Genomic DNA, 6,788 nt, shown 5'->3' on the forward strand with positions numbered 1-6,788 from the left:
TCAATTACCTTAATTATATTTTATAATTATAGTTTGCTAATTATAATTCGTAACTATAGTTATAGCAGCATTTGTATACATTTGTATAATTCGCTATACAATTTGCAGTTTTTATATAATATTTGTATATTTCACTATACAATTAATGCACAACATTTGTTCGCTATACAATTCGATTCGCGCACAATGTTTGTAAAAATTGCTCGAATTATACAAAACTCAACTGTATAATCGCGCGAATTATACAAAACTCAAACTGTAATTACTGTTAAAAATTTACCACGAGCCATAATTAATTCAAATTATAGCTATGTTAGCTAAATAATTAATATATGTTTACTTATCTGCGTAATTTTCCCTTTTAACTTATGAGCGAAAGTCGGATGAATGGAGTTGGTTGGTTTCTAAAGATGAGCAATTTGTTGACCAAGGTAAGATGGCTTTGAGGTGAATTCTCTTAACAACTTATTTGAATGGTTGCATTCTATGATGTGGTATGATATGGTTAGTAAGAGAACCATGTTTGTTTTGATTGTTTTTTTAATTGCATGATATGGTATGATTTGGTTTCATGGTTTTGTAACCATAAAAATCTTCACTTTTTAAAACCACCAATTTGATGGTATCCCATTGTTTCCTTAATTTTTTTCCAATTATACCCTTACTTAATTTCAAATAATTCTTATTTATCCTTTATTTTTTATTCAATGATACCCTAATATATCTACTGTTTTTACCATCGTATTACTCATTCTCCTCTGCAACAATTTTTGACGCTTCTGGGAATTTCAAATTGAAATTCTCTCTTCAATTGTGCTCGTTATTTCTTCAATTGAAGCTTATAGGGATTTCAAATTGAAATTTTCTCTACAATTATTATTAATATTTATAATAATTAAGGGCATTTTCATAAATTTATCAATTATGATACAATGTCATACAGTCAAACCAATTAATAAAATTATCATTAAACAATAGCAAATCATACAGTCTATCCAAACATAATATTGTACAGTACCATATTATACCATACCATACTATATATTATGAAACCATGGAAAACCACCATCCAAACAGAGTGTAAATGTGTCACGAAAAGAAGTGATAAATTGCTATAGTTTCATCTATATTTAGTAATTTTTTATTTTAAGTCCATCTAAATTCAATAATTTTAGTCTGAGGCAGAGCTAACTTGCTTTGTTGTAAAATTATGTTGTGTAATAAAAGTTTTCTTTTATATAAATGTTATTGACCTACTTAAGTTTTTAATAAGTAGGTCAATTGAACAAATCACGTTATAATATTTTTTCAATTATCTTTCTTTAAAGAGTTTAATGGTATAGATTTTAGTCAATATTTTGAATGTATTTTTATCATATTAATATGAGAATTCGTATTACATTTTGTATATTTTTTTTAAATATCTAAATTTTAATTTTAATATATCAAATTAATTTATTTAATTTAGCTTTAAAAATTAGTTAAATTAAATCTTGAGAAACGTAACATGAAAATTATTTTGAAATGAACGGAGTAACATAATTTTTTTCTCTAACATATACCGAAAAAATTAATGTAGTAACCCATATATTATAAAATAGAGACAAAGAATAAATGAGGCTAAACTAGAAGTGTTCACTAAATTTTAAAATAGTAGTTCATTTATAGAGAAAATCAAGTTTGAATAAAGTTTTAACCAAAAAGAAAAAGTTTGCACTTCATTTCATTTTAAATATTTAAAATTAATTTAAATATTTTAATTAATATAAGTTTGATTTAATTTTGAAGTACATAATCAAATTTTGCTAGGTGCGGTTGGTAGTGAACTCACGTGATGAAGTGACTGTTTGGGCGGATGGAGATGAAGGTGTTTTCAAATAAGCTTATCTCTTTTCAGCCTACTTTTTCTTTTGTATTTGATTTCCTTTTTGTTTTCTCTAATTATTATTACTATTACTAGGGCTATACAGGGCAAATCGATAAATTGCACCAAATCGATAAATCGAATTAAATCGAAAAAAAAATCCGATTAGTGGTTTGGTTTGACTTGGTTTGGTATTTGAAAAAAAACTCGACCATTATAGGGTTGGTTTGGTTTTAACTAAAAAAAATCAAACCAAACCCAAATCTACCCGATTATAGATATACTACTTTTAAATTATGTTATACATAAAAATATTTATTAAAATATAATTTATAAATATATTTTTAAATTTTTTCATAATTTTTGTTTTATTTCTTACATTTAGATTTGGACTTGAGAAACCCATCTAAATAATATACAAAAAACCCATCTTATAAAGTTATATTATAAAGTTAAAACTTCAAACAGTGTTCTGCCTTCATCTTATATGTTGATATTTTGTACTAGAACTCTTTTTAAGAAGCACTGCTCTGTGCTTTTTATTAGATACTATAAAAAATTCGAGAAACTCAAAAAATTTCGAAAAACCCAAAAAATATGAGAAAAATTGATATAAAAAAACCTGACTTTTATTGGTTTGATTTGGTTTATAGATTTAATAACCCGACACAAATGGTTTGGTTTGATTTGTAAAAAATCCGAACCAACCCAGTCCATGTACACCCCTAACTATTACTATGATATAGAATGGTCAAGTGACAAAAGATAAAGGATAAAATTGTCTTGTAAAGCTAAATAATATTTTTTCTATGTGGCTATCTTTCCTCCACATATTATTAACATTGTTGAATAAGTGTCATGATCCCGACCCGTCAAGATTAACACCTACACTAATTCTTCAGTGGGAGAACCATCCTTATAGCACAAGCCATTACATTTGTGAGACATAACAGTTAAAGATTTTGCAGAAGCATGAACAAATCAAGAAATAATACTGAGTCCCATAAACTCAAAAACAATCTAAACAACAAACTAAAAATGCAAAAACATCCTATGAACTGAAAGTCACCCGTGCCAAAACTCTAACCAAAATCAATATAAGAAAGGGGAACACTCCCAAAATGAATTCATCAATGAAATTAACAGTGTCTGAACATCTGAGTCCCGAACGAAGGACTAAGACAATTAAGAAAGTCCACGGTAACACGACAGAATAGCTCACCCTTAGTTTTGAACAAGGTTCTACTCCTCTAGGCGAGGTCTCTCAACAGCTGGCTGAATATGCCTCGTACTCAACAAAAGGCAGATCAAGTGTAGTATCAATACACAAAAACAACAGTGTACTGATAGAATCACGTGGTTAGCCAATAAGCGAATTATATACAAGTAAATTCAATATAAAAAACATATACATATAAAGAATAAGTCAACTAATCTCATCTTCAACCACCATATTCAGCTAGATCACAATTCAATATCTTCAACATGCTATAACTTCATACAAGGGTCCTCTCACGGGATCTGTAAATAATCAATTTTGTGTCGGAACGTGACACCCGATCCAAATATGTGTCGAAACGTGACACCTGATTCAAGTATGTGTCGGAACGTGACATTCGGTCTAAATATGTGTCGGAACGTAACACCTGATCCAGTTTATATGTCGGAACGTGACGTCCGATCCAAACATACCACAATCACAAATATATTCAGTAATTACAACATTATATTCACCAAGAACACGTTCATCACAAAACAGGTCAGTAAGTAATCATTTCACATATAGTCTAGCATGTTTCCTTATTCATATACACATAGGCATGTTATGAAGCAATTTAACAAGTATACGAAACACATACGAGAAACAAAACCATCACCTATCTCAAATTCAACCTTCAACAACCTTACAATGCAAAAACCTTTCTTTCTGGATTCGTTCCTCTCGTTCTTGATCTAAAGACAGTGAATACATATAAATAATCAACACAATGACCTAACTATCATGACCCATTCAATTTGACCCGCTTAATCTCAATAATTTTAACATATTGTTATTTATCGTTTTTAACTACAATTTGAATTTCAACTTAAGATAATAATAATAAAAAAGTTACAAATAGATAGATAAATCCTAGAAGATATAAAATAGATATTCATACCTTCAATAATATGGCATTATGCATATACAAATATAAATAAAGAATCTTAAAATGGGTTGCAATTGGAAATTAAATTGAATTCAATTGAAGATTCTTTAAAAATGAAATAAGGCTGAATGAGTTGAGATTAAGTGGGTCAAATTGAATGGGTCAAGCGGGGTCTAATTGAATGGGTAATTCAAATTATCTAAAACGCAACCCATAAAATTTTGAAAAAATTAGACGAATTACCTATATTTGGACTCATTTGACACCCCCAGTTAATGTTACTAAAATGAGGGAAATCTATAATGGAGAAAACGATGAAAATCAAATAGTTTTGAACAAAACTAGGGGGGAAGAGCAACTCAATTCCCCAGGACTGAGGCATGTTGGTCGTATAGTTATAGGAAATGGCAACATTGAACATTGCAATGATTCAAAAGTTTATTTTGTTAGATCTAAAAACAACTCACATGTGGACATATACATACATACACAATGGTTTCAATAATCAAATAAAATAATTAGTAGTTGCACATGTTTACGGGAGAGAATCACGGTTGAATGTTTGTCACAAGATATTAATTAGCGCAGCCAGCCCCTTTCTACTTGTTTGTCTTCATATTTTTTTTTATATCACCTAGGATAGTTTCGTTTGAGTCGAGTTTATCTAAAATAATTTCTTTATCTTACAAAAATAAAAAAAGGTCTGCATTGAGATTGTAGTACTTGGTATGGATATTATTGTTTTTTGTATTATTTGTTTATCTGCTTAGCAAATAGGGAAATTATACCTCATGTCAGTATCAAACAAAATTATCACCAATTTTGACCTAATTACCAATCTTTTGTCCGGTTTAACCATATTTTTCCTGAAGCATGGTGTACATCTTCCTGTAGATATACTTATATATTTGTCTAATAAACATGTGTCACAATTATTTCAAATTGGATGTCTAATTCTATGTGAGACCCACCCACATGAAAAATGCATAGACAATTTTAAATTGGTGCACTTACATAATTCTGCACTTGGAAAAGTTTTGCACTTACATACCTATTCTATCTAATATATATATGTGCCATATTTGACATTATGAGATATATAGAAACGAAAACAGAAAAACATAAATTCATATATTGCTCTTTGCTCTCTTTCTCTCTTGTGTTCCGTTTCCCTCACTATCTTTCTTTCAATCATTTTACTAAATCTGTAGTATATTTATAACACGTTATCAGCACGAGGCTCTGGCTATTTGTTTTTGAAGGTAACAAAAAGCGGTAAGAATTTTATTTAATTTTCTTTTCATAAAATGGCAAATATTTCAAAAATTGAATTTGTTGCATTGTATATCTCTGGAAAAGATTACTCCTCATGGGCACTAGATGCCGAAATTCATCTTGAATCGATGGGTCTGGCAGACACCATCAAAGATGATAACACGACATCTAGTCAAGACCATGCAAAAGCTATGATTTTCCTCCGCCACCATCTTGACGAGGGTCTTAAATTACAATATCTTACATTAAAAGATTCCTTGAAATTGTGGAAAAATTTAAAAGAAAGGTATGACCAAAGTTGGTCATGCTTCCACAAGCACGTTATGACTGGTTAAATCTGAGACTGATGGACTTTAAAAATATAACTGAATATAATTCTGCTTTATTTAGAATTATAGCTCAGTTAACTTTATGCGAAGATGAAATCACGGAACAAGATAAACTTGAAAAAACATACTCCACATTTCCACCCGCGAATATGCTCCTGCAGCAGCAATATCGCGAAAAAGGCTTTAAAAAATATTCTGAATTACTTTCTCACCTTCTTATTGCTGAAAGACATAATGAACTATTAATGAAAAATTATGATAGTCGGCGAGTTGGTTCTTTGCCACAGCCTGAAGTGAATCAAGCAAATTCTAACCAACGAGAAAGAGGTCATGGCCCCAGTCGTGGTCATGGTCGTAGTCAAAGAAGAAATTTTAATCATGATGCTCGGCTGGCACCGAGAAATAACCAGCAATATAAAAGGCAGGGTAAAAAGCCAAAAGCTTTATCGAAGAATAATTCAGAAACAATATGTCATAGATGTGGAGGTGTGGGGCACTGGTCGTGGATTTGCCGGTCATCAAAACGCCTGGTTCAGCTATATCAGACATCGTTAAAGAGGGCAGAAAATAATCCAGAGACAAATTTTATCTCTGAGGACAATATTGAGCCCATGCATCTGGATGTAGCTGATTTCTTTAATTTTTCAGAAGTAAATATGAATGTTGATAAGCCTGATAATATTTAAATAATTCTTTTTGTTGTTGTATGTATTAAATATTATGTTTGTATTTTTCTAGCTCAATGTAATGAAATAAAACTTTGTATAATAAATCAGGTATTAATTATAATATTTACTTTCTTTCTTTTTGAAGAAAAATATGGAAATGCCTTAAATTTTATTTGGATCAATGATCAATCAAGAAGATATTTGTGTAATTGATAGTGGAACAACTCATGCTATTTTTAAAGACGAGAAATATTTTTCCAACTTGCTTAGAAGAAAAGCTAATGTTACTACGATATCTGGCAATTCCAAAATGATTGAAGGCTTCGGAAGAGCTACTATAATTCTGCCTAAGGGGACAAAAAATATTATAGAAGATGCCCTATTCTCTTCTAAATCCCCAAGAAACTTGTTAAGTTTTAAAGATATCCGCAGAAATGGATATCATGTTGAGATACTAACTAAAATAAATACTGAATATCTTGGTATAACCAAGAGTATCTCAGGC

The sequence above is a fragment of the Solanum dulcamara genome, chromosome 6, assembly GCF_947179165.1.
Source record: "Solanum dulcamara chromosome 6, daSolDulc1.2, whole genome shotgun sequence".
NCBI classification, from domain to species: domain Eukaryota; kingdom Viridiplantae; phylum Streptophyta; class Magnoliopsida; order Solanales; family Solanaceae; genus Solanum; species Solanum dulcamara.